Genomic DNA, 23664 nt, shown 5'->3' on the forward strand with positions numbered 1-23664 from the left:
CGTATAAATTTTGGGGAACACAATTCAGCCCATGACAGGTGTAATTCACATACTTAGAGGAAAAGGAGGGAAGGCATTCCAGGCAGAGGGAAGGTTCTGACACAGAAAGGTGTGTGGGCAGGGAGGAACCGTGAGTAAACCAGGATAATTTACTTCATGTTGGTGATGTACTTCACAGTCACCAGAATACATTGTTTCATTTAATCCTCACAACGGTCCTAAATGAGAGATTATTCTTTGAAAACTAAAGAACTAATATTTAAGTGGCTTGTCTCCCACCTCAATACTCAAACTTAGTGTGTGTGCTTGGGGGATCTTGTTCCAGAGCACATTCTTATTCATTAAGTTCGAAGAAGTGGAGCCTGAGAATCAGCATTTCTAGCAAGCCTAAGTGATACTGAGTTCAGGCTGCTTGTCTGCAACCACACTCTGAGTAGCAAGGGTGCAGGGGACAGTAGAGCAGAGCAGTAGAAATTATGTTTTAAAAGAATACGATGGGAACAGGCTACGAGTTCATACTTGACTGTGGTGTTGACTCTGTGGTCTCTGATCATGAGTTGGATATAATCTTGCAAAAATCAAACAGTAGTGATAGTGTCCCAATTCATAAAAAAAAAAAAAAGAATGAATTAGGTAGGGTTTTCTCAATTAAAAAATTCATCTCATAAAACTTCCTTTAAAAGCTTAACACTTAACTACAATGAAAATACAAACAGAAAGAAACTTCCAGAAAAAAAAAATTGGAAATAGTCAACCATGCTTAGTTTGACAATATGTTCTTAAGAAAGATGTGCTCACATCTGTGATTTTTGTATTATACACAATAGAAAATCTTCCTCCTACAAATATTATTCTTAGTATATTTATTGGAATATGTTATTACTCTATGGTACTCTTCACATAGCACCCAGACTTCTAGGTGAATAACCTGGAAATGACAGTAGAAAAAGGAAGACCACTGAGGGTTGCCCAGGGTGTGAATATGGGTGCTGATGCAGGATGAGTGAGAGGAGAAAGGAAAATTGAAAGCAAAAGAATTCAGCATGAAATTATGAACCTCTGAGCAAGAGTAGTAATAAAAAGCAAAGGGTAGAGGCTGAACTGTCCAGATTAGGGGCCTGAGCTCAGTTGGACAGTATTACAGGCCTCGTGTTTCACAGGTATGAACGGAGTGCCAACTGGTCATGCTTATCAAGAGGCCTCATTTAAGAAACTGATGCCAGGGAAAACTGCTTCTTAACAAATCCTGGTTAGAATTAACCTGGGAAATGAACATAGTAGAAATATCCTTGTAAGTAATTGTAAACCTGCTCTCTGAACCACTATTTCCCTAATAGAGGCTCCATAGAAAAAGGGGCACAAGGATTCAGAAGAGGCATCTTTTTCAAATCCAATAAATTTGGAAAGTGTTAGTTACTATAGCCCCTGTTGAGAGATCTGAAATGCACATTCAGTTATCTAAAGTTCTGAGAATCCCACCATTAACAAACAAATACTCTGAAAGCTTTGTAGAGCTCTAATACAGCATTTCCTTAACTTACCACCTAATTCTTTTTTTTATAAACACCCTACTAATATCAAGGTTAAATAGTGTTTTGAGGAACATATCTTAGAAAACACTGTCCTACATCAACTAGCTGAACAAATATTTTATTCTCTGTAGTTTGTAAACTCTTAGGTAATTCCTTTACTTAATGATTTGGGAGAGGAATTCACCATTTTCTAAAATTTTTATCAAGACATGGACCCAAACTTATGAATCTCAAACTCCTCACACTGGTAATAGATGCTTCTGTTGAACTTCTGGTCAGTCAGTCAGTCAGCCGTTTATCATTCATCACATAGGTATTGAGGAGTCACTTCTGTGCAAGGCACTGTCCCAGGCACTTTGGTGGCATCTGGTAAATGACAGCCTCTGTGTTCAAAAAAATCTAGAAGGAAGAAGAGAACACTAAGTAACTATAACCAGGAGAACAAGAGAGGAAAGAAGAAAGATGATGAAAGAAGAAAGGAATAGATCACAGCCACTCAAGAGGATCAGAAAAGACATTCGAATGGGAAGGTTTTAATAGATGGAAATTGGAGGTAGGTGACAAGTAATCATATACCACCATCCAAAACTAAACACGTATGAAAGTGAAAAGGAACACCATTGACAATTACTCCAGGAAAATAGACATAAGCTGGCCAGTGTAGGTTAGGGGGAAGAAATGAGTCAGACCCTCCATTTGCAGAGACGGCTGGGAAGGGCAAAGAATGGGGAATGGACCATCCAGACGAGGCCATTAGGCAGGTAATCTGGCCCCAGCTATCTCTGGACCTCATCTCCTACACCTCAGTCTCCACCCAAGCCACCGCCCCCAGACACACCAAATAAGCTCTTCTCAGGGTCTTTGCACTTGTGTTCCTCAGATGTCCACGTGGTTAATGCTTTCATTTCATTCATGGCCAAATAAAAAGTCCTTCCGATGATATGTCATCTAAAGGGAGTGATGTGCTCTCACTTCTAGTTTAAAAGGATCGTTATGATACCATGTGGGAAGTAGGCAGGCCAGAGTGGAAGCAGAGATCCAAAGGGGGAGTCGGTGCAGTAGTCCAGGTAAAAAATGAAAGATTTACTCTAAGAAGATGGTTTAGCAGCAGCGTGTAAGAAATGAAGAGCGAGACCAGTTGGGAGGCTTGGCTCATTTAGACAACAGGGATTGAAACCTGAATTAGAATTGTGAGAATGACAATGGGCAAATGAAAGGGTAGAAGTGACAGGATTGGCACTTGGTTGTCCATAAGAGAAAGGAAAAGTGGGGAGTTTAAAATGTCACCGAGACAACACCCTCCAAATTGTTTTCCTGAGAAATGCCTCTCAGAGAGACATTTCTAACTGTTGGTCAAATCCACTGGGAAACACTTGTGTTCCACACATCTTCTTAGAGAGTCATGACACACAGGAGGAAATTCAAGGTTATGAGGAGTTCAGCTGTACACACACTTTTTTATTTGATTTGCCTTTGCAAATTTGACAGTGGAACTTTAAAAAACAAAACAAATTAACACCTATGAACACCCTGCTAGAGCCTTAGTCTACCAGCTAGCTAGAACTAATAAGTAAATGTTCACCAATTTTTCAAGGCACAGTCACTAGTAGCTTGAAATCAACCATTGTGGGACAATTTACATTGGGAATGAGCAAACCACTGCCTAGCTGTTTTTGTACAACTGAGGTCAGAATGGTTTGTATAGTTGAAAAAAGTTAGAAGATAATGACATATTATATACAAAATTATATGAAATTCAAATTTCGGTGAACATAGATAAAATTTATTGGAACATAGCCATGCTTATTCAATTGTGTATTGTCCATGGCTGATTTCGCTTACAGGAGCAATTAAGTTATAAGTGGATTTTCAACTGCATGTGAGGTCACAATATAGATATTGTGGCCTAACCTACATTGGGCAGCTTGTGGTTATTTTCCTGGAGAAATTATCAATGGTATCCCCTTTCACTTTCATAAGTGTTTAGCTTCGGATGGTGATATAGGATTACCTACTACCTATCTCAATTTCCATCTATTAAACTCTTCCCATTCCAATGTCTTTTCTGATCCTCTTGAGTGTTGTGATCTAGTCCTTTCCAAAACCACATCATTGTTCCTCTTTCCTCTCTTGGTTTCCTGATTATAGTTATTTAATCTTCTCTTCTTCCTTCTAGATTTTTTGAACACAGAGACTGTAACTTACCAGATGCCACCAAATTGCCTCTAACCCCGGTGATATTCAAGGGTCAACTACAGTTGCAGCAGAGACCACGTGACCTGGAAGCCTAGAATACTTACTATCTGGTCCTTTATAGAAAAAGTTCTCCAACCCCTAATTTACATCATGGAAACCAACAAATACTGTAAATCAGGGCTTTCGGGTGGGGGCATTTACCATTACAGCACTAGACTATGCTCTTCTGAGATTTCTAGCCCAGGTGATTGGGGACAGATGGTACTGCCATGAAGAGAAAAGTGAAATATAACTTGGTTGGGGAGCAATGTGATAATTTTGATCTGCATTATGACAACAATATGCTGCTGGGACTAGAAATAAAATTGGGGGGACCACTCACACAGAGGTGATAGGTAAGGAAGTATAAGACAATGAGGTCTGAGGGCAAAGCTCTGAGTCATACCAATACTTGGGGAGTTTGGTTGAGAATGAAGAAACAAAAAGATACAAGGCAAACCAGCTGCCTTTAGTTCATGTGTGAGAAGTGTTTGAGGGGAGGATGAGAAAATCGGTCAGATTTAGTGATCAGGTAGTATTTTGAACCACCCTTCAAGACAAATGAAATATAATGAAGTAAAGTCAGCAGGCATGGACTGGACTGTTTTTGTTTTTCTTTTTGTTTTTCAAGAAATGGACAAGCAGTGATGACAACTTGAAGAAGAAGCTGAGTTTAAAAAAAACAAACAAACAAATATTCAGTTGTGGGGATACCTGAGTTTGCTTGAAGTCTGAAGGGAAATTGTTCATGGAAAGAAGTGATGAAGTTTGTATCTATGAGGATATTGTGATCCACAAAATAAAGGCTGCCCCAGTGGCCCAGCTCATGTCACAGATCTAAATCTAAACCAGCCTGCACTTAGAGGAAACACCTATCAAGGATACCGAACATACTCTAGTCACAATTCTCCAACTCAGTTTTAGCTAGCTTACCGTACCCTGGAAATAGGATCTGCTAGCCTCGTAAGGAAATCCCCAGCTTCCTAGCCAATTATGCCTTGTTTTTGCATTGCCTCTTCTAACACTCTGTAAAACTCGCTCTTACCCAAATTCCCTGGGGAAGAGGCTCCACTGCTTGTGAGGGACTGCACTCTCCTATCCATGGATTGTTTTCCCTTGGATAAAGGACATCAAACGCATTACCAAATTGTCTTAGTTTTGTCATTTGACAGAAGTAACTTGAGGAAGCCAGACTGATGAGACAAATGATAGAACAAAGTCTTGGAGACAATGGGAACAAGATCAACGTGAATGGTGGTGGGGTCAATTTTGGAAAGCAGACACTCCTTCCTGAGAAAGGAAGGAGAGAAGAAAGGGAGGGAAATATAAACAAAGCCGGAAGTGAGAAGGTTGGTGTTAACAACATCCGCAGGGTCTCAAAGGAATGACAGGTAAAGGATTTGTAGAGAGGGCAGAGGTGAGAGTGCACCTTGGGGGTCAAAGTGAATGGGGATGGTGAAATAGTCCCAGCGCTCACAGGGAACTTACGTACCACCTTATATATGACGTTATCCATTCCAAAGCACAAGCCCAGTTCTCAACCCAGTGCGCCACATTTGTGTATCAATATCTGAAAGACCCTCCTTCCTGGGAGAAGGAGGGACAGGAAACAACAAATGCTTCTTGATTGATTTTCACAAATTCATTGAAATGAAGACTTTGGGCTGAATAAGCTAATCAATTTATCAGTGACAGGCACCAGGCTGGGCTACGAAGCTACAAAGAGAGAAATACACACAGTCTCCACCCTCAGGAAGCTTACAATTTAGCCAAAATCTGAGCCCAAGCATTTGCTCAGGTCTTCATTGGTTTACCACAGAATTAGTGCACTATAGATAAAAGCCATAAGCAAAACAGTACCCAGGAACAGCATTTGTGAATCACTGGGTGGCGAAGCTGGACATCGTAGCGTATGGACCGTCTAGACTGCATTTTTGACTGTATTTTTATTACATATTAAATAATGGTAAGTTAAATTACTTGATTTGCATTGCAATTCATCACAGCTAGTTTTAAATGCACTCTTTGCATAAGCAGTCATACCATTGCTTCGCCAACTCTCTCCGTTGTAAATTATTTCTCTGTATGTGTTTCCTCATTGCACAGTACAAAAGTTAAACTAAAAATAGCCCTAAGAGTGAGTCATGAATTAAGACTGACTATAAGGTGTCTTTTGATTTGAAAAATGTATATAGCTGGGTCATTAATTACATATTAAAATAAATGAGAATCTGTCCAAATATATCCTTTTCCAAAAAATATTTGACAAATAAGAAAACTGCAGATATAAAGTTTTAATTGTGAGTTAAAAAAGTAATGAAAAATACTTACAACATTAGTCTGTAACGACAACTAATTTCCAGTTAATCAAAGACCCAGTCTCCTTTTCCTCTCAGTGAGAAAATGAACGTATTACCTAGTTTTTAAAGAAAACTATTTTAGACACACTATAACGTAGACGGGGACCTACCCAGTTTGGGGTGCACCCATTGTGTATATAATCTAAATCGTTATATGTTCAAGTAGCAACCCTTTTGGATCTTCCCAGACTAAAATAAAACATTATGAATTAAATACTGGTGAGATAACAAAATTGCTTTTCATATTCATAAGTTGAATCCCTCTGGGGTACTATTGTCAGTGACGTTAGAATTGTACTTTCTGAGGTAGAAAGGTATAACTTGTGTTTCCACCTGGGTCTATACCAGGGTTGAAAATAATAATAGTAATAGTAATAATAATGACAATGATGGCGGTGATGATGGCTTCAGAAATGTCAAGTACTCCAGCATTTTTTGCTCTGTTCTAAGTTGTTTAGGAGGCAGTTCCTCTGTGTTTGTGGTTTTGCAGTCAAGATCTATCACCTAGTGTGGTCAGTTGCCTTGTCAGTTACCCACACACAATGTGCATGCGCTCACACACACACACATACACACACACACTCACATACACACACACAGAAACAAATGAGTTCCCCACACTTCATTCATGTCAGAACTCAACAGCTTGAGTAGCACAAATATTCTGCAGTCACTCATGAAAAGAAATTTTTAATAATAAATATCTAACAATTAATGGGCTGGTAGCTGCAATTGTCTTCAGGGCATACTATCTAATTTCCTTGCAATGTTTCATATCCTTACTTTTCACGCTGCAACAGTCTATCATTAAAACCAAATGCAGGTTTCTATCACTTTTATTTATTTTTCAAATCAACTTATAAATCAGTGCCAGGCCTTGTTACAGATGAGTTCCAATAAATTATCGGCTGTGGACAAATTCTGAATGTTAAACACTTCCTTTCTCCTCCTCCCGCCCTTCCTTTCTGTCTGTCTCTTTCTCTCTTTTGTTTTTTCTCTCTCCTGCTCTGAGAGACAGGCTTTACCGCAGCCCTCTAGGCCTGCATACCTCACTGGCTGTGCTTTGGGTACATAACATAGAGCCCTTAGTACTTAATTATGTGCTATTTAAATAATGCAAAAAGGCATTTATTTTTCAGAGAAAAATATCAATATAAGAGACAAGAGTCATTTTACAGTCCTTGGGAAATTTACCTTTCTGAATTTCAAAAGTGAAAGCCTTCTTGTTAGAGGCTTTATACATCCTCTCAGCAGCCTGAGACTGAAGACCTGAGGTCTATTTTTCATAGATGTCAGTCTGCTAAGAAACCCACCTACTTTTTCCAAATTGTCCTGTCACTTCCAAGATGCCCTTTGGCGTCCCTGGAAGGATTGAGGTCACAATATCTGGGTTTCTGCTGTCACTGATACCGGGTCTGCAGGACATACAGGAAACATGAGACACCCTTCCTGTAAGACTAGGGAACAAAGATTCTAAAGAGACTCGGTCTGTTATGATAACCCGTGACTGTCACATGCTCACTCACACTCATACACATGTTCACAAAGCGTGTCTGAAATACTCATGTCTTAGCTAGAAACAAAGAAAAGCCCTTTAAGATCCTTAAAGCAGCAAGACCCTATAATGAAAGCCGTTGTTAAAGTTGCCCACCTCATTGCACAGTAAGTAGATAGTACAATGCATTTCACTGCATTATATGTCTTTGCCATAATTGTGACTGCTGATCTATTTTATAACAAGTAAGACTATGTAGCATTTTCACGATAGTGCTCATTTGACAAACTCAAGAAAGCTCTCTAAAATGTCATTTGTAAATTCTGATCTTCCAGTAGTTTCCTGGAATAGACATGTAATGTTCTGTTTCTCAAGTTTTAGCAAGGTCTTCTCCCTGGAAATGTATAGCAACCTGGGGATAAGGACCATCTGAAAAGCTGAGGCCTGGACAGTGATCCTGGCAGGTTGGGGACAGGCCCCCAAATATAGTCCTGGCAGCACCTATGAGATGTGAGGAGCAGTGCAAGATGCCCTCTGCCTGTCTTCCACAGGGCTGGGGCTGCCTTTTGGGAGCATCACAAGCTTGAGTGAGAGTGTTGCTTTCAGAAGACCTCCGTTCAAATGAAGACATGTACCTGGGAGGGATGATCCTGCCAGGTGGGGCCTCTTTCTTCTTGCCTGAAGAATGCTGCCCATACCAGCAGCTATCTTTATTTTGTTCTTCTTTCTGCTAATGTGTGCTTCCTTGGAGGCAGAGAATGTGCTTATTCATTTCTGTTTTCTTCGTAGAACCTTAACTCCGTATCTTGGCGTATGTGGTGTTCAATATAGGCCTGGTGGGAATTTCCAGTCAAGATGGCAGAGTAAATAAATGCTGCGCTTGCCTCCTTTCATGACCACATCAAAATTACAACTAACCTACCGAATAACCATCATTCACAATCACCTGAAGTCTAGCTGAACTGAAGCCCTACAACTAATGATATACAAAAGAAGCCACCTTGAGACTGGTAGGAGGGGCAGAGATGCAGAACGGGCCAGTCCTACACTCACATGTGACCTTAAAAAATCGGGAGGGATATCTTGGCTGTGGAGGTTTCCCCTGAGGAATGAGGGGTCCCCCCACACTCACATGTGACCGTTAAAAATCGGGAGGGATATCTTGGCTGTGGAGGTTTCCACTGAGGAATGAGGCGTCCCAGCCCCGCTCTAGGCTCCCCAACCCAGGGTTTCAGTGCCAGAGAAAGAAGTCCTCATAACTTCTGGCTGTAAAATCCAGTGGAGACTGCAGCTGGGTGAGACAGAGTGCAGCTAGAGTCCCAGGCGATCTTCTTAAACGGCCCCACATGGACTTACTCACTGAGGGACTCACTTGCTCTGAGCTCCAGCACTGGGGCAGTAGCTGGAAAGGAGCCAGGGACATATGGGGAAGAACTGAACTAGCTGGCAGCAGGGTAAGGGCTGGAGGACCAACTTTCTCCCAGGCAGAGTGCTGGTAAAATCCATTGTTTCTTTGTTGAGCCCTTCTCCTGCAGATGTGGGCAGCTGCCATATCTGAGTCTCCATCAACCTAGCTAACACCATTCCTTGCTGTCCACCATGATTCTCTGAGATCCTGCCCCACCCAACTTGCAGGCCCACTCAAGCCATTTCCAATTGCATTTCATACAAATGACCTGTCATTGCTCATGCTGCAGACTTTCCTAAAATCTATCAAAAGTTCACAAACCCCAAACAAGTAGCATCTGGCTTCAGTGTGCCCTGTACATCTTGCTTAGCAGCCCTAAGCCCAGAACTAGCAGCAGCTGGTCTTGTTCATGGCTTGGCCTGTTGAGGAAACTCCAAGCTTAGTGCAGGTGACAATCATCTTCAGATTACTTTGTAACTTATAAAAGTGACCCTGAGCAAGGCATAGGCTGCTCCTGAACTTGGCCTGCAGTGGGGAGCTTCTTAGGAGTCCCCATGGCTGGCATGCCTGGTGGCCTGCTTTGAACCAAGCTGGAGCAACACTCGGCTGCCTCCAAAAATGACACACCCAAAGGGCAGACTGGGAAAGCACCAGACCCTGCTAAAGCAAATCCTGCTCCACAGGGTCAGCACCTGCACAACAGCTCTTCCACTGTAATCATGGCCAGTCCTCACAACCAATCGACCTGAGGGTGAATCCCTCTCATTGATGTGCAAACAGCAACCAAGGCTCACCTACAACAGGAGGGCACACAACCCAAAGAAGGAATACACCCAGAGCACCTGGCTCAAGTGACCAGGGAAACTGCACCACTGGGCATAAAGGACACATACTACATAAACCACTCTAGTAAGACTGGGAAACATAGCAGCCCTACCTAATACATAGAAACAAACACAGGAAGGCAGCTAAAAATGGGGAGACAAAGAAACATGTCCCAAAGGAAAGAACAGAACAAAGCTCCAGAAAAAGAACTAAACAAAATGGAGACAAACAATCTATCAAACACAGAGTTCAAAACACTCCCCGAGTTCAATGATCTCCGGGAGAACTTCAATAATGAGATAGGAAACATAAAAATGGAGATAGAAAATATAAAAAACAACCAGTCGAAAATAAAAAATACAATAACTGAAATGAAGAATACATTAGAGGAAATCAGCAGTAGATTAGATGAAACAGAGGATTGAATCAGTGATTTAGAAGAAAATACCCAAACAGAACAGCAAAAAGAAAAAAGAATCTCCCCTCATCAAAAAAAATGAGGGCATTTTAAGGGGCCTCTGGGATAATATCAAGTGCACCAATATTTGCATCATAAGGGTACCTGAAGGAGAATAGAGAGAGCAAGGAATTGAAAACCTATTTGAAGAAACTTCTGTAACATAGTGAATGAAATAGACATACAAGCCCAGGAAGTACAGAGTCGTCCCAAACAAGATGAACCCAAAGAGGCCCACACCAAGACACATTATAATTAAAATGCCAAAGTTTAAAGACAAAGAAAAAAATCTTAAAAGCAACAAGAGAAAAGCAGTTAGTTACCTACAAGGGAGCTCCCTTAAGACTATCAGCTGATTTCTCAACAGAAACTTTGCAGGCCAGAAGTCTCGCCTCTCTTTGGAGAGAAAAAGAATATCTTCTGCCTTTAAGAAACTTTGCAGGCCAGAATGGATTGGCACAAAATATTCAAAGTGATGAAAAGCAAAGACCTACAACCAAGGGTGCTCTACCCAACAAGACTATCATTTAGAATCAAAGGATACAAAAAGAGCTTCCCAGACAAAAAAAGCTAAAGGAGTTCATCACCACCAAACCAATATTACAAGGAATGTTGGAAGGTCTTCTTTATGGACGGGAAAAAAAAGGATAAAAAATATGAATAGTAAAATGGCAATAACTACATACTTATCAACAATTACTTTAAGTGTAAGTGGATGAAATTCTCCAATCAAAAGACATACAGTGGCTGAATGGATAAGAAAACAAGACCATTACATATGCTTCCTACCAGAGACTCATTTCAGATCAAAATACACACATAGACTAAAAGTATAGGGGTGAAAAATGAGATTTCATTAAAAAAATACAAGCTAGCACACCAATACTTATACCACACAAAACTGACATCCTGAGGCTGAGGGCTGTGAAACTAGAAATAAGCTTATAGGATGTTCATTGTTATTTAAATACTCAGTGACTGTGTCTCCCCTGCTCCCGGGAATTTGAAATGACTACAGCAATGCACTGGAGGAGACGTAGGGATGAAACTAAGTAGTAGATGCTGGCTTAGGGACAAACAGCAGGGCTATCTGTGAAATCACATAGAACTGTTACTGAAACTTGCAAACATAAAACTATACCTTTGGATTGTGTCTATAACTCCCATGGGGGGAAAATAATATAACAATCCATTGAGGAGACCAAATATAGAGTTTGAGAACTTGATAACAAAATAAGAGGGCAATAATCAAGTTTTGGAAGTGTGGTAGATACAATAAGTGCAACAAAATTTTCTAGAAGGGCGATATTGGGGCTAGAATAATCATGGAAGAAATGTGACTTGGGTTTTGTGTAGGGCACTTAGCTTAGGAGAAGGAGCAGGGCATAATAATAATGACAATAGCAATCCCAAATTAAGTGATTGAGAGCAATGTGCCAAGCATTGCACCACACTCTTTTGTACTCACAGCCCAATGAGCTATGTGTTATCATGATCCCCACTTTACAACTAAAACACCTGAATATCAGAGTTGTTGGGGTCATAAGTGGTAGAACTAGTTATCAAACACAGGGCTGCCTGTCTACAAAACGACATGGCTTGGCCACTGAGCTGCAATGCTTCTGGGTGTAGAGTATGGACTTTGCTGACAAATAAGCTTAAATTTGTATCTTACCTCCAGCCCTGCTGTGGGATTTGGGGAAAGTTGCCAAACCCTTGCTAATCCCCCTCCTCAGGGGATAATTTATCTTATCCTTATTTTACAAGATTTCTAAGAGCCGCCTGTAAAATAAGGATGATACCTCTTTTTCAGATTTGTTCTGAGGATTAATTACGGTAATCCTAAAGTCCTAGCACAGTACCTGACATTGACATATTGGGGGCACACGATGCTCATGAACCTTTTCTAGAATAATGTGACCAAGTGGTAGGATTTGATTAGACAGTGGGCAGGAAAGGCAAAAAGGCTGAGGAACAGAGATAGTAGGGGTGAAGAGAGAGAATGACTGCCCAACTAGTACCTAGCTTAGAGAAACACACAGAAGGCCTGTTGGAGGAAGAGCTGACAGCAAAACAAAGTGAGATCGAGAGGCTGAAGCTGAAGCAGAGACAAAGTTGTGTTCCTGGGCTGGTCTGGAGACAGAGAGAGAAGAGTGCACTCAGAAAGCTGACCAATGAGTGAATCAAACATTAGCGAAAAGTCAAGACAAATGACGACAAGGAAGTGGCCATCACATCCAAAAGTGTGAACGTCAGTGGTGAGCTCTCAGAGCAAATTCAAAGTGCAGAGGCAGAAACCATGCTGTGGGGATTTTGAAAGGCACTGGAAGACAAACTGATGGGTCAGATTTCCAGCATTTAGCAGTTCAAAGAAAGATAGAATGCATGAACTAATTTTGAGAAAACCAGATGGTTGCTTATATGCAACCCAGGTGTCACACCTGACTAGGTAACGGGAGCAAGAATCACACCCCCAACTTTTGTTGGTGGCTGGTGAGCTCTGATGGAGGTTCTATGCAATTCCAGGCACAAGGCATGGGTAGCAGGGAAGTCACATCATCTGCACAAGTCCACCGTGACACAGAAAAAGCAGCTGCCTGAGTTCCCTCGTTACTGTCCTAACCTACTAATTTTAATTGAGTACACTGTCATGATTAATGTCTATGTCAAGGACCAAGGGCCAAGCATCCAGCTGGCAGTGTCTCTGGCAGAAATAGGAGGCATACGTTAATCTTAGCTCCAGAGATGGGAGGCAATGATGTTTTATAAATTAACTCACTAGCACCATCCAAAAATAGAACCAGGAAGAAAAAAATATTTTTTTAAGTTTAGCCAGCAAAGAGACCTTCTGGGTTTATTTCCTTTGAGTGCATACCTTCCTTAACAGGACTGAGGAGCCAAACCTGATTAAACCAACGTGATTATGGTTTAATATAGGATGGATTTATGAATTTTCTGCCATGGGCCAGTTCTCCAATGTGTGCAGGAACCCCTAAAGGGTGGTAGGGCTTTGCCGCCTCAAGACGTCCATCATGTTTGCCATGGATTGCCAAAGCAGAAACTGGCGCTCTGGTTGGCTGGTCCACCTGCCTCCACCAAACCTGTGGGAGTTGTGAGCCCAACAGCACTAGTCCAAGATGATGTCTGCTGTGTTGAGAGTTCATCTTCATTTCTCAGTAATCTGCATTCATCCACCTTACTAAAAATACAGTTTTTTCAAACTTTTGCCATGTGTGTAGTTGAGTGAATAAACGCTCATCTTGCTGTGAGTTCGCAAAGCCAGAGTTGGGACCCTGTTCTCTGACTAGCCTGACATCCTGGGGCTGAGGGCTGTGACACTAGAAATAAGCCTATATGATGGTCATTGTTATTTAAATACTCAGTGACTCAGTCCTCCCTCTTTTAAGATGATGATGCCCTCGCTGGGGAACTTATGAGGAGTGATTAAGGTGCTCTGAAATGGGCTAGGTTTAGTGGTAGGAAGCAGTGTTATTTACTCTGAAATGACTCTCAAAAATTCTGTTATATACTTTGAATTCCACGCCAGAAGATGTGACATCCAGCTTTGAATGCATAGCCTTTATTCAGGAAAAACAAAACAACAACCAAAAACCCCTCTAAACTCTCCATGTCCTTCCAGCTCATTTCTGAAGAAGCAGCATCAATGTGGAAGCAACAAAAATGCTATAAATTCTAGGACCAGAGAAGGGGCTAGAACCAGGGGTGGGAGTCGAGATGGGGGTGGGAGTAGCAAATTATCAAAATAAATACCTAGCAGCTCATCCTTATTCTGTTCAATTTCCCAAGAAGACATTCTAACACTTTAGTGTTAGCATTCATAATCAATTCCCAGGGTTTAATGTGAACAGCAGCAACATTTAAAACAGTATAACAATTTATTGAATATCTACTATGTGCCATGTTCTGACAGAGTCTCGGCCTTTATGGGACATTTTATCAATTGGGTAAATAATATATGTCAAGCAACAGGCAATATGGTAAGACCTGGACCTTTCATTCTAATGCAGGAGACTGACAATAAACTAATAATTACAAAAATCATCATTTACTTGCATTTGTGTTAATGTTATGAAGGAAAACTACAGTGGACAATAAAAGTGCACCACAGGAGGGCTTTACCTTTTTTGGAAGTCGGATAAGTCTTCTCTGATGAAGGGATTGTTTAAGCTGAAACCCAACGAGTAGGAGTAGAATGATAGTCACTGTTGCAAGAACGTAGTAACCAAGGGAGAATGGTATAAAGTGAGGTTAGCATGGTAGAATAGTTTAAGATGATCCAGATAGGTCTTGCGGACCATTGGAAGACAGATCTTCAGGGCCATTGCAAGGACTTTGGACGGTGGAGTTAAAAAAGAACCATTGAGGGGTTTTAAGCCAAAGAGTGTTTAATCTTTATGTTCCTACAAGATTATTCTGGTTACCAGGTGAAGAATGAACTGGGACTGGGGGGATCCACTCTATTTATAGAGATGAGTCAGGGACTCTCTCAGTAGTTAGTACAAGTACGGGACAACGGTGGCAGTGGAGATCAACAGAAATACGTATGTTTTAAGAATACTTTGGAAGTAGAATTGACAGAATTTGGTGACTGATAGGCTAGGGGAGGTGAAAAATAGTGCAGAGGATGACACGCCAAATTCTAGACTGAGCATCTGAGTGAATGGTGATGTCATTCACAAAAGTAGAGATGGTGAAAGAAGACCAGGCTGGGAGAACGATCATTGGTTCCATTTTGGACACGCTGAATTTCAAAAGTCTGTAAGTGGAGTTATTGATCCCAAAGTAAGAAATGTGAGTCTGTGGCTCATTGGAGAAGTCTGGGCTGAAGACGCGTTGGAGACTGGGGGCAGTCACTGGGGTGTCTGTGGTCACTGAGCCAATATGATCACTTAGAAAGAACATGGAGCCAGGTGTGGAGCCCAAGAGCTCCCACCTTTGGAGGTCAGAGAGAGGACGTGGTACACGCAACAAAACTGAAAAGGATCGGGCAACAGAGAAGTATGGAGAGACAACAGTATCAGCAAACCAAGGGCAAAATGGTTTGAGAAAGTGGTGCTCAAATGTGTCAAAGGCTACTTGAAAGTCCAATAAGATGAAGACAAGGGTTTTATTCTAGATTTTGTGAACAGGGATCATTAAGAACCTTAAGGAGGGCTATTTTTGTGGAGTGAAAACAGAAACGGTAGACAACTTACAAAATTGATTATGAAAAATTTCAAACCTACAAAAGTAGAGAGACTAGTGTAATGAACCTCAATATACCCAGAACCCAGATTCAATAATTATCAAGATTTTGCCACACTTGCTTCATCTATCCTATTTTGTTGTTTGCTCCTCTTGCTGTTTCCAGAGTATTTTAAAGCCAATCCCAGACTCGTGTCTTTTCACTTTCACTGTGCATGTTTGAGGCTTATGTAGAACCATAATGCCATTAACACACCACCGAAAGGAATAGTAACCCGTTGGTATCATCCAATACTACGGTCATGTGCAGATTCCCCTGATTGCGTAGACCCTTCTATACAAGTATGCTTCACAGACCAGCAGCGTGGGTGTCACCTGGGAGCTTGTCAAAAAGGCAGAATCTCAGGCCCTACTTCAGACCCACTGAGTCAGAACCTATGTTTTCCCAGCATTCCCAGGTGATTTGTGTGCCATTAAATGACTTACCCTGTGTGCAGTGAAAAGGCACTTCCCCCTTCCTATCCTTTTTGTAAGTTCCCGCTCCTAGACATGCATACACAGATATGTGCACATTAGTGACTACGTTTACTGGTTTTGTTTTCCTCTCCAACATTTCTCTTTGCATATAAAACCAAATTCAAAGATTAGCATATCTCCTGCAAGTTAGCTTATTATTACTTGTTGTTATGAATCTTGCATTTTTAACTTAGTGAACTTATTTTTAGGGAATTAAATGTTCTTCATTCCATCTTTAAAGATGATTTACTAGAGGGGGTGGCCGGTTAGCTCAGTTGGTTTAGAGCGCCATGCTCTTAACAACAAGGTTACCAGTTCAATCCCCACATGGGCCACTGTGAGTTGTGCCCTCCACAACTAGATTGAAACAATTACTTAACTTGGAGCTGATGGGTCCTGGAAAAACACAAATAAATAAAAGTTTTTTTAAAAAGATGATTTACTGGAAATACTGCTTTTTCACTGTTGTAGCACTCAGTTTTTTTCTTCACTCTACACATATTTGTCAACATTGATGACTACTTGCTGTGAGGCATTTGCACTTTCACCTTAATTACCCATGTCATGCGATTGCAAGCTGAGTAGTTAAGCTGATGGCATCGGCCATGGCTTTCTTTTAGTATGAAATTAGAAAAGCCCATACAGGAACTGAGCCTATTCCCACTAGAACCTTGCTTAATCTCAAAAGATTTTACAGAACAATAATAACCCAAAGAATAATCTCCATATTTCAAGTCGGCACAAAAGGAAAGTTGGAGCTTTCTTCATTTTATTCGGTGCATGTGATCATCCTACATCTTGGATTTTCTAATCTCTTTACTTCTACGCCTGCCATCACCCCTGCTGGAATTACCTACCCTTGAAAACCTCCACCCATTGAAATTCTTTTCATATGTTAAAATTCAACTCTAAAAGACCTTTGCCAAGAAGACTTTCCTGACCACTCCAACCGGAAGAGCTTCCTCTGTCTTCTGAAACCCTAACTTTTTTTCTTTGACTACCACCTCTCTAGCTTTTCACACATCCTGCCTAATTACCTGTGACCAGAGCATTTCCTGTATTTAAATATCCAGCTTCTTGAAGTCAGAGATTGTATCTTAAAAATATTTGTATCCACTTTCATGCCTACTATATTACAGAATATAGCAGAAGTTCTTGATAACTATTTGTTAAATGTGCGATTCAAACTATGTAAAACACCTTAGTATATAGTCCTGGGCTGAGTTCTACATTATCTACTTCTCTTTTGCTCTCTCCTACCCTTCAAATTAGTTCTAACCCTCTGTAATCAGACCACATCAGTCAGCCATGAAAGCAAAGCAACCCTTATCCAGAGATCTCTTCAATGTTAGATTGTTAAACAAATTAAAATTTTGTATGTATAGAAGACCCTTTTCCATATGTGCTAAAATATTTTAAAGATTATTATGTCACTTTACCACTAATAGCTCTGGTAGAGACTTTTAAAATTACACACTACCGCCTTTTAAAAGAGATTTGAAATTGCAATGTCGTTTGGTTAATACAGATCCCAAATATGTTTCAGAAATACAGAAACTGTGAGTATATAACTCCTGAAGTTCTTCCAATCTAAGGTTCAATGATCCTTTGATATGCTTAAACCAGATTTGTCATAATCTGACATTCTTAAAAGTCAGATATAGCTCACAGTTGAGAAAATTGATAAAATACATGTGACGTTGGACTGAGCACCAGTATATGTGTTTGTAGATGGCATGAGTACATATAAAATAAAGGTTAAGAAGAAGTGCCTCAACAACAACTTTACTGTCTGTATAGCATAGGTTTTATATATATACCGGAGGTGCCAAAAAAATGTATACAAGTGGACACGTTGGTCAGCGTTGCTCAAGCAGTAGATCACCGTAATCAGAAGTGTCTGGACACTGATGGTAACCACTTTGAGCACCTCTTGTAATTGCAGAAGTCAAATGTGACTTGTATTTATCATTTATCGGTATATTGAATATTACAATTTTAATTCAGTTTTCCTTTCTTAAAATGTGTATACATTTTTTTGGTACCCGCTGTGTATATGTATATATATAGTAATATATTCCTGGAGATACCTTCAAAGTGGAAGTGAAGATTATGTATGCTGTATAATTAAAATAGCTCTTCAGTTTGGGAATTTGCTAGGTATCTCAGGGCCATACTAGACAGACTTTTTTAAATAAATAATAAATTCTTAAGATTTCAATTTTTGTCTACAGAGGAAAAACAAATAAACAAACATTCATGATGCCATCACACCCCTCAGCATGAACAATGAACTTCCTAGCTATCTCCCTCCTCCCCCTAAAAAGCAATTTAATGCACCACTGGAGGTTGCCTATTAATTGGACTAGAAATAAAGTAGCCTGTAAAGGTTGGCTGGGAAAATACAGTGTGTGTGTGTGTGTGTGTGTGTGTGTGTGTGTGTGTGTGTATGTGTACATATATAATTATAGACGTATATAATATTTCACCCACAAAGTAAACAAGTAACACTAGCACGTCATTTTCTAATTACAGGGCTGTTTCATAAACTGTAAATGCTAACATGGGAGAGGTAAATCATAGCAATTTAATTAATAAAACAATTTAGACACTTAAACCCATATGTGCCCCTGGGGGTACCACATCAATAACAGAAGCTTGCAGGCATATTTTAGAAATTTTATGCAATCATTTGCAGATCTTGTAGTCAATAATTGCTTCAAACTGCATTAACTCTTCTCTGGCGGTTTGCAAAGAGTGAATTTTCATTTGTTAAAGGTTTTTTTTTTTTTTTCTCTTCAGATGGTCTCAAGGTCTCTAGGAGTAGAGGAGCACAGAGTTTCTTTCCCTGAGTTAGCAGGACTGGAGGAGGTGAAAGAACCCCCCTCTAGCAAAACAGCAAAAAATAGCAAAACATAGGAAGTGAGAAATATTTTTAGATCCTCTATCTCTTTTAACCTTTTAAAATTATGTCTATAGAACTCTCATGTATTGCTGGTGGAAATTTAAAATGGTAAAGTCACTTTGAAACAGTTTAGCAGCTTCTAAAAAATTAAATATAAATTTACCATATGACCTGCAATTTCACTACTAGGGATTTCCTGTATTCTAAGAGGAGTGGAAATATATGTCTATCAAAACACTTGTACATGAATATTCATAGTGACATTATCCGTAATAGCCAAAACAGTAGATACAACCCAAATGGCTATCAGTTGATGAAAATAGATAAACAAAATGTGTATAGCCATATCATGGAATACTGTTCATCAATACAAAGGAACATAATACTGATATATGCTCCAACATGCTTAAAAACAAGTTAACCTAAAGAAGCCAGACACACAAGACTATGTATTGTTTAATTCCATTTATATAAAATGTCCGGAAAACGCCAAATCATAAAAACAGAACGTAGATTAGTGGCGTGTGGAGCTGGGCATAAGAACTGGGGTTAACTGTAAGCGAGCATGAGGGATCTTATTAGGCTGATGGAAATGTTCTAAAACTGGATTGTGGTGATGGTTACACAACTCGGGAAATTTCCAAAAAACATCATTTAATTGTGCGCTTAAAATCAGTGACATTGTAACACATAATTACTCTTCAATAAAGTTCTTTTAAAATTGTGCCCAAAATTTTATTGATGTTTCCTATCAATCCTGAAAACAAGAAGGAATTTGTATTGAATTATATCCACATAAGATAATTAGTGGATTGTAAAGTTTGGCGACTGCCCAACACTAAGCCTAAACAAATGTGTCTTTTTGTAACTGTGGTTATCACCAGTACAGTTTGCATATACTCAGATCCCCAGTTACCAAACGATCCTTCTTTCAACTTTTGCAACCCCATCAGAGAGATAACAAACTGTTATAATTAAGCATTTACTGTATTATGCATGCTATATGGTATTAACTTCTTAATCAATGTAATAATCCTTATACAACACTTTAACATTCTCATTTGCACAGGAGTCAGTTGAGGCAAAGAAAAGCTGAATCATTTGCCCAACTTTCGCAGTAAGTGACGCAACTGGGATTTGAACACCTTTGACTCCAGGTTGCACTCTGACTTGCCCCCATCACTGATGCCTTATAGGAGCTAAGTTCTCTCCTCTGAAATCTGAGGTCAGTCATTATCTCTTCATGGGCAGCTTTAAAGGAAGCAAATGTAGACCAACGGAGTCTTGCTCAAGAGAGAGTGTGGAAGTACCCAGGAGGCAAATCAGCTGCCTCAGCGGATCACTCGGAAGGACAAGAGCTTTTTCTTCATAAGCCTCTGCAGCGTTTGATTTATTATAATTAACATATGCTGTTTTTTATAATAAAAAAATCCACCAGAAACACTTTCCCCCCCAAGAAAAGACGTAAACAAGAAAAAACGCCATAGGCACACATCAGTTTTTCTGAATATGATTGTTTCCAAATGAACCCAGTTGATCATCTTTAGCAAGAAAAACTGAACAACAGTTTTAGCCATGTGACCTATTATTTTGAGAGGTCATCAAAACCTAAAAGAAAGCAGGCCACGAAAAAGACAGCTGAATTTGACTGGAAATGGGACATCTTGTGGACGGTGTGAGTCCTGCATTCCCCCAGCAAGAGGCAGCTGTTGGCCAACGATGGGTGCCAGGCAGCACTCTGTAAAGAGTTGTGCTTGTGATTTTCCTTAAATGTCTGAGAGGGTCTTCTGAAAATTCTGGCAAATCTATGTTTTTGTGGGTATAAGGAATGCCCCAGTTTACAAACACATTACAAATGTATTCCAAACATTTACTTATCATTAGCGTGGAACCTGTTTTAATCTGAAAGCAATAACATAAAATGGTAGAGCGTATATATACATGAGCGTATATATACTGACACAGAGAGGAAACATAGTGATCATGGAAAATGGTGGATAAAGTGCTACTGCGATATCGGTAACTAAAAAAAAAAAACAGAATTTTTAAAATCGATAACTATTTTTTAAAAATTAGATTGAAGACTTACAATTGAGGTTCTTATCATGACCTGAACCTGAGGTGTAATCAGAATGTTCTCTTTGTTATCACTGCATCCTTACATTTTTCTTATTTTTTCACATGTACTGAATCTTCTCTTCCCCTCTCAGTCACCTTCAGCTCTTTACCCCTGCTAAGCTCTGCATCCATCCACCCGTCCATCCATCTGTCCATCCATCCATCCATCCATCAGTCCATCTTTCACTTGGCTCATGTTACAGTGTGAACATTAACAATTTTAGAGTGTCTTCACCAGCACCCCAATATACTGCACCCCCTTATCCTGCTGTGACCCCACAGTATAGGCACGAAATAAATATTAGTCAACTTACTGGATGACTTCCCACCTTGCTACTACCTGTTCGTGGAGAACGTTATAAAACTGCTTTAATTGAATCCTTTGAAATATGCTGAAGTCTAATGTTGCCTGAGCTTACTCTGAAATCCTCCCATTCAACGCCAGGTGACTTATACTGACTTTCCAATCAGAGTATAACACTTTTATACTCAACTCTGTCTACTTTTATTTTATTTGGTATAGAGAAATATTTTTTTTTCGTATTACAGCACAGTAGGCATACAATCAACATTATTTCCTAGGTTGTGTAATATATAAATTATTCACATTAAAAAAATAAGAACAGAAAGCCTCGTATGCAGGAAATACTTTTAAATGTTACCCACTTTGAATCTGTGGTTTTGACAATACACACTACTAGCTTTATAAATCTGAATATGACATGACACACATTGGAACAAAGTACACATATGGATCCACTCCAGACACTTAATTCAGTGTACAGCTAACTCACTCTCCACTTTGGTTGTTGGGATTCCAGGTGCTGAGGCATATGTGGATTTGAAAGGTACTTCCAGAAGTACATTTATTACATTGGTATTTTAAAGATTTCTGTGTTTTTTTTTATTCTCCTTTATAGCGAGGGGACTTTTTCTCTTGAACAACTGGAAGACCTTCAAGTCTGTCTTTTGTTGAAATAGTCTGAGTGTAACAAGCTTCTTCTATGGCTAACCCTGTTACGAAATCAACCTCCATCCCTTGATGAGTTGTTTATTTTGCCACTCGCACTGCAACAGATCCCTGAGGTAAAAACTCTCTTGCTAGGTCCACGGTCTTTTGGTGGGCAGCATAGCCATAGCCCTCCTGGTTCTGTTCTAGAACGTGGCTGATCAAGCCCACTGCTTTGGCTTCTTGGCCAAGGAGCACATGTGCAGAGAACATGAACTCTTTGGCTAGGGACATCCCAATGGTACGAGGCAGTCATTGTGTTCCTCTTCCAGTGGGACCAATTGCCATTGTTGTTTCAACCAGGCCCATTTTAGCTGAGGAACCTGCTACTCTTACATCACATGCTAACACCAGTTCAAGACCACCACCTACAGCGAGTGCATCTATTTCTGCAATCCTTGGCACTGGTAGATTAGCGATTTTATAAATCATTTCTCTTGTTTCGGAGACAAAAAGAACAACTTCACTAGAATTCATTTTGACTCTTTCCTTAAAGCCAGCACCAGCGCAGAATATCCCTGGGACTTCACTCCTGACTATTACGGTCCGCACTTTCTTGTCAGATTTTAAAGCATCCACAGCTTTTGAGAGCATTTTTACAAGATTTTTACTGAATGAATTTTTGGCATAAGCTCTGTTTATTCGAAACACCACAGTTCCTCATTTCTCCTCCTTCAGGTACAATACTCGCAGCTCGTCCTCCATCTTCACTTTAGAACTGTAGCAGGGTCGCAGGGCTACCCAGATCACCACGCCAAGTGGCCACCAAGCAGGCACAGCTGGCCTGCAGGGGTCCAACGCACCAGATGTCGCTGCCGGTGCTGCTGCCATGTTATCTGTTTATGGTGTGGGCCTAACCCTGTCTACCTTTAAAAAATACCAACTCCAGGCTCCATTCCAGACCAATTATTAAACCTGAAATATGTTGAGGTCAGGACCAACGCACCTGCATATGTAAAACTCTCCAAGAGATTCTTATGTGTCCCCAAGTTACCAAAGCTCATATCCCATTTCCTTCTTCCTCACTGAGTAGTAAAAGAAACAAGATAGGTCCTCCTATCTTACTGAAATGATGAAAGATATCTGGTATATATTTCTTCAGTTTCCCTCTTCATTCTACTAGAATGTCTTTTTAGAGCAGAACTAAGCAAACTTATTTCTATCAAGGGCCAGATAGCACACATTTTAAGCTTTCAGGCTAAGAGACAATATCTTCAACTCTTCCAGCAGCTGTTATCACTCTTAAATATTTTATATTTAAATATGTAAAAACCACTGTTAGCTAGTAGGCCACACAAAAACAGGCAGCAGCCATAGTTGGCCAACATCTATTTTAGAGTCACTGATGATATCTTAATTGACAAGTCCAGAGGCTATTTAAAATGTTTTATACACCTTGATCTTTTTGCAGCCCTTGATCATCCTTTCCCTTTTAAGGCTTGACTTTCGTGTCATTAAACCATGTTGGTTTTCCTACCTCTATCCTATTCTTTCTCAGTCCGACTCAGCAGTTCCTGCATTGTGCATATGTGTGTGTATGCATATGTGAGCATATGTATGTGTGTGCGCCTGTGTATATGTCTCTGTGTGTGTGTGTGG

General features: G+C 40.1%; 1 pseudogene; it reads right to left on the reverse strand.

The window, feature by feature from the left end:
• Positions 1 to 21960: 21960 nt before the first annotated feature.
• Positions 21961 to 22725, reverse strand: LOC117027604 (methylglutaconyl-CoA hydratase, mitochondrial-like; annotated as a pseudogene).
• Positions 22726 to 23664: the final 939 nt, after the last annotated feature.

This window comes from Rhinolophus ferrumequinum, chromosome 9, assembly GCF_004115265.2.
Source record: "Rhinolophus ferrumequinum isolate MPI-CBG mRhiFer1 chromosome 9, mRhiFer1_v1.p, whole genome shotgun sequence".
NCBI classification, from domain to species: Eukaryota; Metazoa; Chordata; class Mammalia; order Chiroptera; family Rhinolophidae; genus Rhinolophus; species Rhinolophus ferrumequinum.